General features: G+C 39.7%; 2 long non-coding RNA genes across 6 annotated transcripts; one reads left to right on the top strand and one right to left on the bottom strand.

The window, feature by feature from the left end:
* The first annotated feature begins 8267 nt into the window (after positions 1-8267).
* Positions 8268-11502, top strand: LOC120737648. 2 transcript variants are annotated; one of them, XR_005696813.1, is made up of 5 exons: positions 8268-8583; positions 8877-8955; positions 10030-10134; positions 10868-11025; positions 11451-11502. It is a non-coding gene; the product is annotated as an uncharacterized LOC120737648 (long non-coding RNA). The 2 variants fall into 2 exon arrangements; XR_005696804.1 differs by having other exon boundaries at positions 8273-8583; positions 10030-10141.
* A 453-nt stretch (positions 11503-11955) lies between these two features.
* Positions 11956-14790, bottom strand: LOC120737522. 4 transcript variants are annotated; one of them, XR_005696783.1, is made up of 4 exons: positions 13945-14094; positions 12709-12890; positions 12458-12610; positions 11956-12342 (listed from the first exon to the last, which is right to left on the bottom strand). It is a non-coding gene; the product is annotated as an uncharacterized LOC120737522 (long non-coding RNA). The 4 variants fall into 4 exon arrangements; XR_005696758.1 differs by lacking the exon at positions 13945-14094 and adding an exon at positions 14736-14790 and having other exon boundaries at positions 11958-12342; XR_005696766.1 differs by lacking the exon at positions 13945-14094 and adding an exon at positions 14736-14790 and having other exon boundaries at positions 11958-12342; positions 12468-12610.
* Between the last annotated feature and the right edge of the window lie 707 nt (positions 14791-15497).

Below are 15497 nucleotides of genomic sequence, written 5' to 3'. Positions count from 1 at the left end.
TTATTGGTATTACTTTATCTTGTAAATTACAGTAAGTTCAAATGGGACATGTACACTAGTCACCAAAATCATCTGAATTTGTCATCAGGGAATCAAAACTGATTCCTAGAACTTCTTCACTTCAGATATTTTAGTCATTACCAAAAACAGCAACCTCAATCAATCAATCAGAACTTTATTTGTCACATGCAAGTTGCCCTGCAGTGAAATGGAACCACCCCCCCCGACCTTACATACACAACGCATACATCACAGGGGGAGACAGGTCGGGGATCGATAGTATTACAGAAAAACACTGAAATGTACACTACAATGGGACAGCATGAGAACAGAAAACAAAAAAACTCCTCTGCACAGAAAGCACATAAATGTCCACAGCACAACATTATAGAGCACGTGACAAGCAACTGGGATGGGTAGGGGGTGAGGAGTAATCCCAAGCAAACACAGCAGACATCCTGCCCTGCAGCTATTTAACCTGCTTGGTCAGTTTGGACCATGGTGCCACTACACAAAGAAATAGTATGCTATAACGGCAGCTGAGATACAAGTGATTTAAAAAGAAATACTCCCCTGGTTGGTGTATTCAAGTGTTTGTTGGAAGTCATTTGATGTGCATTTTCAGTCCATTTAGCTCACTTTAATTGCTTGATGTGCCACATTCAGGAATGCAATTAGATATATTCAGTATCACAAAATTCTTTGCAATGCATGAATGAATCGATTAAGTTGTGCAGCTGAATGTATGAGGGTAAAATCTGGAGTGTAATTCAAACAATGATGGCGCTGCTGATCCCTTTCACACATACAAATATTTCTTCATCAGAGCGCCACTCAGAAGCATCTGCTCCTGAAAACTGAATGGCTTCCTAATGCAATTAATTAGATTATCCCACTAATGCACCCATTTGAGGTATCAGTTTTGCCCCCCTCATGTAATGTGTAAAAGCATTTTTAAAAGGGCAGGAATGGGCATGGCAGGGGGTGGTGTCACTGTTCTTAATTAGGACTTTTCTTAATAAACAGTGTCTCACCTTTAGGTGTAAAATTAATTGTTATAACACCATACCTAAAAGTTACAAATTTGCAGTATCAAAAAAATATCTTTACAGAGGAAACATTATTTTTTGAAAAATTGTATTCAGAGATGTTTCTGATTTTATCACGACTGTGTCAAAAGCCTTTTCTGCCATTTAGAAACAATCAAATGCAATTATTCAAGATTTAAGTTTCTTTATTGTCATTTTGCAAACATTACAAAATTAAGGCAATACTCCTTCACATGAGGAAAAAGACTTCAAAAACATAAAAATATTGACATAAATATAATAGTCCCATCATTACTAGAGATGGCACGATACCACTTTTTAATGTCCGATACCGATATCTGTGGATGTGGATATCTGCCGATACCAATATGAATCTGATATAGCATATTTTGTAATCAATAAAACTGTTTTTTTAATATCTTGCTGCATTTTGTATAAGTTTATTCAAATTTTAAAAAACAAGAGACTGAAGCTATTCTGTTATACCTGTATGTAAAAAATGCTCTCCACCCAAAACATTTTATAGTTCAGCAACACTGATCAATGTAATAAATTTAAACCTCCACCATCCTCCCGTTTCTGCTATTTTAAAGAGTACTTACCTACCTAACTAATAGGGTTGCAAACTCCCAGCAAAAATATTAGGGAACCACACCCCCGCCCTTAATCTATGTAATCAACTTTAATTTAATGCAAGTGTAAAACAAATGTACAGAAATCAATTGTTTTTCTACATTAATTAAATAGATTCAACATCTTCAACAGAATTGCAGACTGCACAGATGGTACCTTCCCAAAGGAAAAAGTACTATAGCTAACAAGGGTGTATATTAGACTTATTAATTACTACATACAATAATGGATTTCTATACATTTAATCAGGTGACCACTTTTGTTGTAAGATTCAGATAATTATTTATTCAAAGTTATTAAATGACATAAAGAAAAATATTTCTTTGTGCCCCCCTTTCCCCGTTAATGCCCTACCTGGCAAAACTTTGCTAGACCCGCCCCTGCACAGTTACCAGCTGTCAGCTATGTAAAAAAGGATCCTGGTGTTATTTGTCTCTCAGAAACAGTTCATAACTTTCCTTCAACTCATTCATGTCACCTAAAAGGTAAACCTGTTTCTCCATCACCCGTTCAGCTCTGATGATTCAGTAAGGACATCAAGTGGTTCACTTTTACCGTGATGCATCACCATGGTAACTTGCACACATAGTCTGCACTGGAGCAAGTTATGCTCAAGATAAGGGATTAAAATTTGTTTGATTTGTTTACACCCTTACTGTCCAAAAAGCTTTTATTAATTTACTTCTCCAGTTACATATAGAAACAGGCTTTCTTATAGAGGGTAGGATGAAGGAAGTCAGATACGGAAACGATAACCTGGGTGCTTTGACGTTGATCTGCAGTACAGAGCAAGGTGGCTAGAGCCTAGGATTTTGGCTCTAGCCACCTTGGTAGAAAACAAACAAAAAAACAATTGAGAACAAGTGAGGAAAATGTTGATGAGCCTCAGATGAACAAAAAATGCTCAGAGAGATGTGAGGAGGCTGGTTTACCAAAGTCAGCAGTTTGGCACATGTAGAAATAGGTGGTGTGCACATGTTTGCCAAATATCCCGAGTAGCAAAAATCCTGTGAATAAGCAGAAAAAATTATTTGCATAGTAACTCCCTGACTGAACAGCAGGAGCAGACTTAGTGGTTTAATGTAGTGTTCGCTTTTTATTCCGAACTTTTTCATCTCTTCAAAAATGAGCCAAATGAGCAAGCCCCCCTCACACAGGCACCCAATACAAAGACAAAGACACACCATGAAGCACTCCATTTAGACCAGTGTCACCACTACACATTGTTCTCCCCCAAGGCTAATGCAGTGTGTGCGTCTGTGTGTGTGTGTGAGAGAGAGAGAGAGAGAGAGGAGGGGGGATAATAGTATTGTTGGTAATGGATGTGAAGGGCTTCAAATTGGATGTTATTTGGACTACAAGGCTTTACTGCACACTTTACATGACCACAATGGAGTGGAAAGACACAGCAGTGGGAGTTTGGAAGTCTCAGATTTTAAAATCAAGGCATACTTTTTTTTTTGAGGGCCACACGAAGAATCCTCTGGCTATTAGCATTTCAAATAACGTTGTAACAGCATTAAAAACTAAAACATTTCAGTCACAAAATACTGCCTTGGTTATTGCCATAGCGTCTTTAGCTAAAAAGCGCCATTAAGATAAGTTAAAAACACCTCTGGTTCCCTTTCAGTACACTTTCGGAAGACTTACTGTTGTAGTACATTGATGCAATTGAATCTGCATGTAAGGTTTCGGCAAGGTTTCTTGTTTTTTTTTTAACAATCATACCTATCCAGGTATGATTTTACTGCATTTGCAGTGTGTTTGGGATCATTGTCATTCTGAAAAATGAAGCTGGTTCCAATCAGATGTTTTTCAGATGGTATTGCATGGTGGCTCAAAATCTGCTGGTACTTTTTTGTGCCCATAATTCCATCAATTGTGACAAGATAATTTGGTATAAATTTCTCAGGTCCCATGTCAGGTATTTGCTGGATTTTTTCCTGTTTCCTCCAATTTCCTCAGTTTTTTCATGATACCCACTGCACACCTTGCTGAGATAAACACAATGTTTTTGGCTAATAGCAGTTTTACAAATTGCCTTACTGGTGCAAAAATACTGTTTTAAGTTCGTCAAACTGTTGTATCTTTGGCACCTTTCGTAGATTCAACTGAAGAAATGGGAATCAATGATGCGCTTCTGCAATAGGGGGGGGCGCAGAGCCATTGCGGGGGGGGGGGACAAAATGCTTGGACACTGCTAGCACGGAAACGCAAAGCAGGAGATGAAGCATCTCTGAATATGTTTCCAAACCAACTTCATTCTAAGCCAAAGACTAGAAAATATGGTGAAGTATATCTTCCCTTTGGTTTCACCTGCACATGTTCCAAGGTAGGTCTCCCCTGCAGAATTGGTTTTCCCTGTGTCGGGAGCAGCGCTGGGCTCTTCAAATCACCGACAAACAGTATCCCACAGTTGTTTATGTTTTTGAACCCATTTTGCACAGAGAGACATTTTTTGAAAAATGTATTGATAGCAATGTTGAATATTATTGTCTGTGAAGGTTCTCAGTCATCCAGGTCATCGTAGTCAAAGGAGCTTGCAAAGAAAAGCGTCTGGACTTCTTTAAGTTGCTTGAAGACGTTTCACCTCTCATCCGAGAAGCTTCTTCAGTTCTAAGGTCAAATGGTGGAGAGTCCCAGATTTAAACCTAGTGGGAGTATCCCCCCGCAGAGGGACAAAAGGACCCCCTGATGAACCTCTAATCGCCTGAGCCAAGGTGTGAAACTGGGTGTGGGTCCCAATCAGCCAGGGTTTCGGGTGAGCTCATTGTGAGTGTGCATGTGTGTGGGCTTCCGGTAAAGGTTGAGGTTGCCATTCTCTTCAATGTGCACAGCGCAGTCCAGGAAAGGCAAACAGTTATCCTTTGTGTCTTCCCTGGTGAACTTGATGTTTTTATCCACAGCGTTAATGTTCGCAGTGAAGGATTCCACTTCTTGTGTCATGATTTTGACCCAGGTATTGTCTACATATCTGTACCAGTGGCTGGGTACTCTTCCTTTGAAAGAGCCAAGAGCCTTCCTTTCCACTTCCTCCATGTAAAGGTTGGCTACAATAGGTGACACGGGGAAGCCCATGGCACAGCCATGTTTTTGTCTGTAGAAGCCTTCATTGTATTTGAAGTATGTTGTGGTAAGGCAGAGGTCTAACAGTGTGCAAATCTGATTGGGTGTGAAGTTGGTCCTGTCTTCCAAGGAGCTGTCTTCTTGTAATCGTTTTCTGACAGTCTCCACGGCCTCCGTGGTGGGTATGCAAGTGAAGAGAGAGACTACATCAAAGGACACAATGGTTTCATCTGGATCCAGGGTAAGTTTCTGGACCTTGTCAGTGAAGTCGGTGGAGTTCTTGATGTGGTGTGGGGTGTTCCCCATGAGAGGAGCAAGGATGGCAGCAAGGCGTTTTGAAATGTTATAAGTGGCTGAGTTTATGCTACTGACTATGGGTCTGAGTGGGACAGCTTCCTTGTGGATTTTAGGAAGTCCATAAAGTTGAAGTTTAATATTATTACACAGGAAAAAAAACAACTACAGTAAAATAATCACACCGTGACGCCTCTGCCTTTCTAAATGGAGGGACAGTAACTGCGTGTATATGTAAGCGTGTAAAACCTGAAGATAGTAAAATTAGCAGTATTTTGTCTCTATCTCCCATTCTGCAATTCATCTCATGTAAACGTGGCGCACAGCGTGACGTGAAAAAAGGCACATACCTTTGACACTGCGTGACGAACTCTGTATTCCTTGTCCAGACGTAAACGGGAAAAAAAAAGAATTTTAAAAAATCTCCGTTTTCGGTGATTTGAAACGCCGTTTGTGTGGACGAAACAGCTGCGTTTTCAAAAATACCCGTGTAGGTGTGGACGTAGCCTAAAAGAGTTAGTAGTTTATTTTATTACTACCTGTCATTTATTGCAGATTACTTGTATTTGCTTAATTGTTTACTAAATGTTTGAGGTGTGAAAGAAACTGCAATGGGGCAATGGTGTGGTTGGAGGACGTGTTTGTGCGTCTGCGTGCGCGCGCGAGAAGGGGGGGGGGGGGGGGGTATTTTTCTTGGAAAACAAAGGGGGGCCTAGCAAAAAAAGATTGGGAGCCACTGCTTTAACCCAACTTTTTTCTGATTACCAGTAGGAAATTGGTTAATTTGAAATGAGCTGGATGAAGATAATAAAGCTATGGCTTGTGACTGTAAAATAAACATGGAAAAGAAGGAAATGAATTATCAGTAAAGGAAACAAACAAGGAGAGAGCAACTGATGAGACAGGGCTGATTGAAAACATGTGAAAAGCAAAGGAGGAAGGACAAAATGATGAGCAGTAAGAATTAGGAGGGGAAGTAATCAAAGTGCGAGAGAAAAACTCAAAGATGCTAACAAAAGAGAGGGATGGGAGGGGGAGGAAAAACTGGAACATGTAAGAAAAATAAGTGAACATACAGCCAGAAGGTGACAGAGGTGGGAGGAGAATAAAACAGAGACAAAGTTTTGTTAAAAAAGATTTGAATAAACTGCAAGGCACACACACAGTTATAATACCTCTTCAGATCAAGGCACGGTCACTCCTTTGGAATAAATGAATAGTAATTGATTGGAGCAAGAACAGTACATAATGCCCAGTGTGGCTCCTTCACCACCCACTAATCTGCTGAGGAGGGTATGAGCGCTCTATACGTAGGTGTGTGTTTTTTGTGTGTCTTAAGTATCAGTCTCCAGTCTGTTAGAGGAGTGAATAGAAGTTGTTTGACAGGCAGATATTAGGCCATCATGGCCAACGTGAATAAAAGAGACTCAGATAGCAAGAAACATAAAACAGTCATTAATGTACGTACCCCGCTCTTCCCTGGAGGAGACAAAGACACACACGTGTTCACGGAGGTACGCTTACAGCCAAAAGCACAAGCAGACACACACTAAGGGCAAGGGTGACCAGAGCATCCTTTCCAATTGCGAAAGGATAATGGCAAGGATTGAAAAGATAAAGTAAATTACAGGACCGAAGACTGAAATTAATATATAAGACATACACACGCAATCGACTCAAATTTAGGCCTTGAGATGTCTTATTTTCATGTGCAACGTGAAGGAAAAGGACTGATAGAGCCGAATGACCATGAAGGGAATTGTATAGAACAGTGGTTCCCAAACTTTTTTTGCTGGGCCCCCCTTTGTTTTACAAGAAAAATGTTCGCGCCCCCCACCCCCCGCACGTGCACGTGGGAATACAGAGTTCGTCATGCAACGTCAAAAGGTATTTGCCTTTTTTCACATCACACTGTGAGCCACGTTATTGTTTACATGAGATGAATTGCAGAATGGCAGATAGATACAAAATACTGTTAATCTGACTATCGTCAGGTTTTACACGCAGTTACTGTCCCTCCATTTACAAAGGCAGAGGCGTCACGGTGTGATTATTTTATGTGTAGTTGATTTTTTTTTTCTGTGTAATAAAATTCGACATTGCTATCAATACATTTTTCAAAAAATGCCTCTCTGTGCAAAATGGGTTTAAAAACATAAACAGCTGTAGGACACTGTTTGTCCGTGATTTGAAGGGGGGAACAAATCGTGGCAGGATCAGCCTGATATTATTTTTATCCCACTGTAACTTTAGTTGTTAGTCATTACAAGTGTTTGTGAACTAAAAGTCAAGAATGTGGGATACTGTTTGTCCGTGATATGAAGAGCCCAGCACGGGAAAACCAATTCTGCAGGGGAGACCTACCTTGGCACTTGTGCAGGTGAAGATATGCTTCACTATATTTTCTAGTCTTTGGCTTAGAATGAAGTTGGTTTGGAAACATATTCAGCGATGCCTCATCTCCTGCTTTGCGTTTCTGTGGCTGCCCCGTGATAGCAGTGTCCAAGCATTTTGTTTTTTTCCTTTTCATACCGCGCCCCCCCTGCCATGGCTCTGCGCCCCCCCCCCCCCCGGGGGCGGGCCCCACACTTTGGGAAGGTCTGGTATAGAAGATCAGATACATTAACAAAGACATGTAAGTCTGTGAAGGTTCTCAGTCATCCAGGTCATCATAGTCTAAGGAGCTTGGAAAGAAAAGCGTCTGGACTTCTTTAAGTCTCTTAAAGTCGAGAAGCTTCTTCAGACATGTAACTGTATTTGGGTAGTTGGTGTTAATGCCAGGTACGTGATCATGTGTATGAAAGCATTAACTGAGGTTTTTTCCAAAGTTTTAAAGAGTCAACGGAAGCTATATATTTTGACTTACATCTCTGCAGTAACGTAGGTTGATAAAGGAATTGATGCATTTTATAAGAATCTAATTTATGACACACACTGACTCAGTCAGTCATGAACATAAGTTATTAGATTGCGTTTACACATCTCAGAGAGGAAATCCGAAGTGTGGGATCAGTACGAGAGGTTAAAAGATAATAATAAAAAGATGGCATGCAAATTCTGAAGGCAGATATTTGATCATCTAAAATGTGGCTCGTTATTTGAAATGTGTAGGCACTTTAACATTAGCAAGCCAACATAACAACTCACGACCGTGATCGATTGACGGTATCTTGTAAACCTAGTAAAGTTCCAGACCACAACAATTCAAAAATCAAACACATTTTCACGTTTTCCAATCAAAAAAAAGATAAATTAAATCCATTTTGCATGTTAATGTAGAAGTTTAGACATTTTTGGAAAAAAAGAAAACTTTGGCCTTGACCTTGTTTTAGGAAATGTTAGTTGCTTACAAACTTTGTAAAATTTAGATTGAAAGGACGTGTTTTTGCAACACGTTCTCACTCCCAACTCGTCAAACGTGTGACGCATGGTCAGGCTCCCTCTGCTTCACTTATGGACGCGCAGGGTACCCCCCTCGCGTCGGGAATTGACGTGAAGGGTCCTCCGATTGAAGAGATTGCCGCGGAAGTGCCTGTTGTCGGTATATTTAGACATTTTCCAAATCACATTGTAGTGACGTATACAGAACACAATAAATTATATAATGTAAACAACTACCTGAAAAACAGGTAGAACGATACTTTTGTATCATTTATTGCATTTATGGAGGGAGTGGTGTATGCTGGGTAATGGCACAGCTAGCTACTGGGTGACTTTATTCACCCGCTTCGGCTGTTATCAGTCCATACAATGGGCGTTATTAGCAGAAATCAGTCCCATAGATATGGGCCATCTCCTGCTAGATTGTTCAGAAGGTTGTTCTCATCCATCCAGATGGAGGATCACTAACAGGAGCGTGGAAGACTCCAGAATCCACTCTGGCTGGAATCCGGTGGATATGCAGTGTGTACAGGTAAGACCATTTAAACGGACAGCATTTATAGAATGACTATTAAAAGTCAGCGAGTGTCAGTAATGTTAATGTGGTTATCTTAGTAATACACAGAGTGCTAATATAACAGCTTTAAGATGCATTTGTAGATATTATTACGTGTTTTACCGTCTTTATGGTGCTAGCTTAAAGTTACGGTGTAAACGTTAGCTTATATTGGAGTAAAGCTGTTACTGGTTAAACGATGTTAGCACAGAAATATTAGCTTCTGTCATGACTGATGAAGTTACTAGTTAATAAAGTTTTCAGTACAGTGATTAATCGCAGCCACAGATTGACAGCAAATATCTCGATTAGCTTCAGTGCATCTATAATAAATATGTGCAAGTTTCAGTGCTTCGTTTAAACTGTATGATACTTATACTGACCCAGGGTCAGTGTAAAATACAATCCTAGCTGTGTGAACAAAGCCTGGCTCCTTTAATCCTGCATGAAAAACCTCAGGATGCAGGTTATTATTACTCTTTCCTGCTGGCACACCTGTCACACCTGAGAGTCAGCTAGAAACTTACAGTGACGTGAACATCATGCAAAGACTGCCAGACTCTGTAATACTGCAAATGATCAGTGACTCATGTTGACACTAAACTTTAAACGGTACCTCTGTGTCTCTGTGTGCTGAACATCTAGGATTGAGTCAGGCTGCATTGACTGTGGGACTTTAATGTGTTAAAAGCAGGTTGAAGACGGCTCAGAAACATTTGAAGATTAAAATTTAGCATTATGGCTGCTGGTGGTTTGTAAAGCCTCTACTCAGCTGTATTTTTGTTACTAATTTATGTTTGTTGTTGTTTAACACAGATTTCAGAAGAGCAAATATGCTTAATAGTTTAACTAGATTTCATTTGTCAGTGTGGGACTGCTGAGTCACCTGAAGAACTCATTTCATTCATTCTCCACATGATGTTCATTTACAGAAATGTTTCACAGGAACTGATTCCTCCCAAAGGGTGAACTAGTGTGTTTCCATAGATTACCTCTGTATGAATGTACTTCTTAAATGAAGGCAAGTGTTTGTCCTTTTTTGTTCCTCAGGTACAGTACGTGATATCAAGGGCAGGCGGTCAACACTGGGGGTAGACAAGAAGCAGACGTACTTCCAAGAGGGAGCTGCAGTGAGGACACAGCCAGGTCACTGAGGTCAGAGGTCAGAATCTGAAACAGCTCAGGTTAATATTTTAGGGGTTATAAAAAAATCAAAATGTATTTATAAAGAAACCTTTAAATAATAGTCATAATTATGATTATTATAAGAAATATCAAACATTTAAGTGGATTTTCTGTTACACATATTGTGGTAGCCCTGCGATAAACTGGCACCCTGTCTTTGTCCTGTATCAGCTGGGATAGGCTTCATCCTCCCGCAACCCTGAATTGGATACATTGTATTCCAATTATGTAATCTGATCATTTACAAACTCAAGGTATCTAATCAAAATGTAAGTAATAATTATAAAATGGGAAAGCAGAAATAAGTGTGACATAAATGTAAATGTGTGAGCTGACATAGAGGACAGCTACATGTAGTCTGAAAAACCTTTGTTGTCAAGTTTGCAGGTATATCAGCACGAGACATTCTTACATAGAAGAGACATTAAAGTCTCTAACTCAGCGAAGCATTATTGGTCCCGTCTGTTTGGATAAATATAGTAAGTTGATGTATGTCCATTTATTGACAAATTTTCTTAAGTGCTTATCCAGTTCAGGATCACAGTGGCGCTGCAGCTTGATATGTTCAGTAAATAAACCTTACAAAAGTTAACAATAAACCTGCATCCATGTACGTTGTTGTCCACAGGATGAGAAACTCAAACTGGAAGACTGTGGAACATGTTAATAAATGTTTGTGTGTTTATGCCTGTGTCTTTCACAGGAGGCGCTGGAAGGTTTCCCTAATAGTTCCTGGTGAATCAAAGCAGAACCATAAAGGTTGCTGGATTGCATGATGGCCTTACCCCTGAGCAGTCATCCTGTTAAAGGAGGAACCAGTTAGAAGCTGTTTTCAAAGTAGCTGAGCAGATTTCATCTCACGTAAGCAATTAACTGTTTGTTCGTTTGTTCTGCCACTTAAAGAGCATTTAAGGACATCTTTTGAGTGTCCAGTTGAATTAATTCTACTGGCTCTCATGGTCATTTGTTATTATAGACATATTTTTCATGTTCATCCAGCTATTTAGTAAATTCTATCTATTTAGTAATATCCGTCAGCTATAAAATGTAATATAAATATAAAAATATCTAAATATCTCCTGTCCTTTATGTTTTAATGATGTAAGTCTGTTATCGTGTTACATTAGCATTCCTCACATATCAATGAGATGCTGTACAGTACAATCCTACTGACACAGCAGAGGGATAACAACGGCTATTCAACATCGTTACACGACACATTCGAGCTGCATGACGCAGACAAAGTGACTAAATCATCTTTTTGTGGTTTATTGTCTTCAAACCAGCAGACAAAGCTGATGGCAGAAGATGTCAGAGAAGAACTTCAGGCCGTGGACTGAAAAGGTATTTTTTTTCTTGTTATCAAAAGACATTTGGAGTGACGGCTTCTACAACTGGTTGTGCTAAAGTAAAGCTTACAGTCTAAGAAATCACAGTGTTGATATTCAGCACAAAGAGAAAAGCTCACTAGTTTGAATCTATTTACAATCATAGTTTTATAAATTCTGACTGTAAACAGCTTTTACAGCTTTGATATTGTTTGACACTCGATATCAGGTGATAGGGTTTAATTTAAAGGTTTCTATGTCCCTATGAGCCATTTACACTGACCAGTGTTTCACTTTAACTGTAACACATTCATTATTTAGTAGAGCTGGGCGATATGAGATTTTTTCATATCACGATATGTTTTTTCATACAGGTGTCAAATTAATTAATTAAAACTAATACAGATATATGTACATTTTTTTGATAAATTAGTTTGCTAAATTATAAGAATATATTTTTATTTATTTTTTTCATTTAACAATTGCAACTGAAAGAAATTAAATATTGAACAAAAATATATTGTCACATTCTGAGCATGCTCAGCACGCTGACAGACTTGAAGTTGCTACAGATTTTAAGAAGTGATAATTGTAGGGAAGAAACTTCTCTTTTTCATCCGCTTAATCAAACATTAACCTGAAGCTTGGATTTGGCTGCAGGTGCCCCTGTACATCCTTCTCAGCAGCACACATGTGGGTACCATTTAATCACACTTCTTCCTGAGCTTTGCTTCATCACAAGACCAAAGGTGGCATCCCGTGTCACAGTCTTATCATCATCCAGAAGAAACATCACGGAGAAGAAACATTTACGCGCCTCCTGGTTTTGTTTTCTGATCCTGCGAAAAGACTGAGGACAACAAAGCCCAGAGAACACGAGATACACAACATCCAACATTCAGACTCAACAGCCTCCATAAATGAAGAGCACCAGGTTGGTCCAGTTATAGTAGATATAAGCATACTTCACATTACTGGGTATGAATAATAATGAGCAGGCAAACTTTGAAGATGCAGAGCATGATGTCCCATCATCAGACTGTAAACAAACATCCACCAGGCTTCTTTGTTGCCAAAATTGATGATTCTCCCATCAGGGATCAGTAGCGTGTATTAACCTGTGGTATAAGCAGCAGTCACTGAAATATTACTGTTTCAGATAAGAAATCTAGGATATAAAAGCCAGGGTGGGAGGGATCTCTGCAAACTGACTTACCTCTGCAAGTGTGAAGCTCAACAAAAATCTGACTCTCCAGTCACAGACAAACAAAAAACTCCAGCTGGGAGATAGAAAACGCTGTCTGGGTCTTGCTGGATGTTGCTGGTCAGAGTCCACACATTAGCAGAGTGCTTCTTGGTCCCACTGACCCATGTGGACAGTGACTGTGGAGAACTGTTCTGGAAAACAGAGAAGAGAATTAAAATAACAAAAAGCCAAACAGGATTTCCACAAAGACTCTCTTGGAATCAGCAATCAAAAAATCACTGGTTCATATTTCAATTAAATATGAACAGGTTCCTTAAATGTACGCAGTTCAGATCTGATTTAATTTAATTTCCTTCACACAGCACATTCGTCCAGGCTGACAGGTAAACATAGAATTAATCTCAGGTAACATGACTCATAGTAGAGATTCAGTAAGAAAGATTGCTAGCTCTAATATTATTACCACACAATCCAAGGACACAACAGCTCAGATTTGTAGAACTATTTAAACAAATGTCTTCTGAATATTCAATTCAGGTTCACAGTGGGAGGGTGGGGGGTGTCGTGGAATTTTTTAAATAAAGTCTGCAACACAGAAAGAGCTGTGATCATGCTATTTATTACTGTGCACAGGAGAGCAAACACACATCAAACATCACAGTTCAGTCATGTCAGCTCTGCCACAGAAGTTGTGCTCCTACTCCTTTATGCATTCCAAGGAAGAGGGAGGAAGTTACAAACTGATCACACCACACTTCACGTGTCTCGCTATGAAACCTAACGGATCAATGGTTATGCTGTTTTGTGCCCTTGGCCTTATCAGCACCTGTAAAGGGAGTTGTTTTCTCAAACTGCTGACGCTGAAGTAAGTTCATCTAGTTTTAGAAACTTTCACTGAACAGTCTATAACAGTGTCACAACTAAGCATATGCATAAGCACTTAAATACTTTAAATGAGAATAACAGGAAATTTCTATTAAAAAGGCTAGAGCCTGTCCCAGTAGTCATAGGTAGAACACATCTGGACAGGTCACCAGTCTGTCAGAGGACTAACACAGAGACGGGCATCAGAGTAACAAATCTATTTAAAATTAATGTAAGTTTGCTGCAGCTGTATGTATGAACATGTGTTTCTGTGCTCACAGTCCACCTCTCAGGAACCTGCAGTTCACTTTTAGTCAACTTTAAACAGACCTCACAAAAGGCTGATGTGGCTGGATCAGTAGTCTGATTTAAGTACGATACCTTTGGCCAGGGATTAATCTGGTGCATCGCTTCACTGCAGTCTTACGTATTTTCCCCACACCTGAATAAAAAATACTGATATATACAAATAACAGCTTCAGCTGATGCAGCCTGACTCAATCCTAAATGTTCAGCACACAGAGACACAGAGGTACCGTTTAAAGTTTAGTGTCAACATGAGTCACTGATCATTTACAGTATTACAGAGTCTGGCAGTCTTTGCATGATGTTCACGTCACTGTAAGTTTCTAGCTGACTCTCAGGTGTGACAGGTGTGCCAGCAGGAAAGAGTAATAATAACCTGCATCCTGAGGTTTGACATGCAGGATTAAAGGAGCCAGGCTTTGTTCACACAGCTAGGATTGTATTTTACACTGACCCTGGGTCAGTATAAGTATCATACAGTTTAAACGAAGCACTGAAACTTGCACATATTTATTATAGATGCACTGAAGCTAATCGAGATATTTGCTGTCAATCTGTGGCTGCGATTAATCACTTTACTGAAAACTTTATTAACTAGTAACTTCATCAGTCATGACAGAAGCTAATATTTCTGTGCTAACACCGTTTAACCAGTAACAGCTTTACTCCAATATAAGCTAACGTTTACACCGTAACTTTAAGCTAGCACCATAAAGACGGTAAAACACGTAATAATATCTACAAATGCATCTTAAAGCTGTTATATTAGCACTCTGTGTATTACTAAGATAACCACATTAACATTACTGACACTCGCTGACTTTTAATAGTCATTCTATAAATGCTGTCCGTTTAAATGGTCTTACCTGTACACACTGCATATCCACCGGATTCCAGCCAGAGTGGATTCTGGAGTCTTCCACGCTCCTGTTAGTGATCCTCCATCTGGATGGATGAGAACAACCTTCTGAACAATCTAGCAGGAGATGGCCCATATCTATGGGACTGATTTCTGCTAATAACGCCCATTGTATGGACTGATAACAGCCGAAGCGGGTGAATAAAGTCACCCAGTAGCTAGCTGTGCCATTACCCAGCATACATCACTCCCTCCATAAATGCAATAAACGATACAAAAGTATCGTTCTACCTGTTTTTCAGGTAGTTGTTTACATTATATAATTTATTGTGTTCTGTATACGTCACTACAATGTGATTTGGAAAATGTCTAAATATACCGACAACAGGCACTTCCACGGCAATCTCTTCAATCGGAGGACCCTTCACGTCAATTCCCGACGCGAGGGGGGTACCCTGCGCGTCCATAAGTGAAGCAGAGGGAGCCTGACCATGCGTCACACGTTTGACGAGTTGGGAGTCAGAACGTGTTGGTTTTTGTCAGGGATGCAGATACAGGACTTTAACTTCCAACTTGTGGTTCACCAGAGCAGCTCTGAACATGTAGGGACAGAGTAGATGTATCAAATCATGGCTCTAAAAAAAGCACATTTCAGACATATTAGCATTATTTATAAAGTCGATATGGGAAGTGCTTTGGCAAATAGTTTCACTTTTTATGCATCCAGCAGACACAGAGAAACGCTGGGATTCATTCAATCATATCTGTT

Source organism: Simochromis diagramma, unplaced genomic scaffold, assembly GCF_900408965.1.
Source record: "Simochromis diagramma unplaced genomic scaffold, fSimDia1.1 OVJJ01000411.1, whole genome shotgun sequence".
NCBI classification, from domain to species: domain Eukaryota; kingdom Metazoa; phylum Chordata; class Actinopteri; order Cichliformes; family Cichlidae; genus Simochromis; species Simochromis diagramma.
The sequence above is the reverse complement of the archived record's forward strand: the minus strand, read 5'-3'. Positions and strand labels throughout refer to the sequence as shown.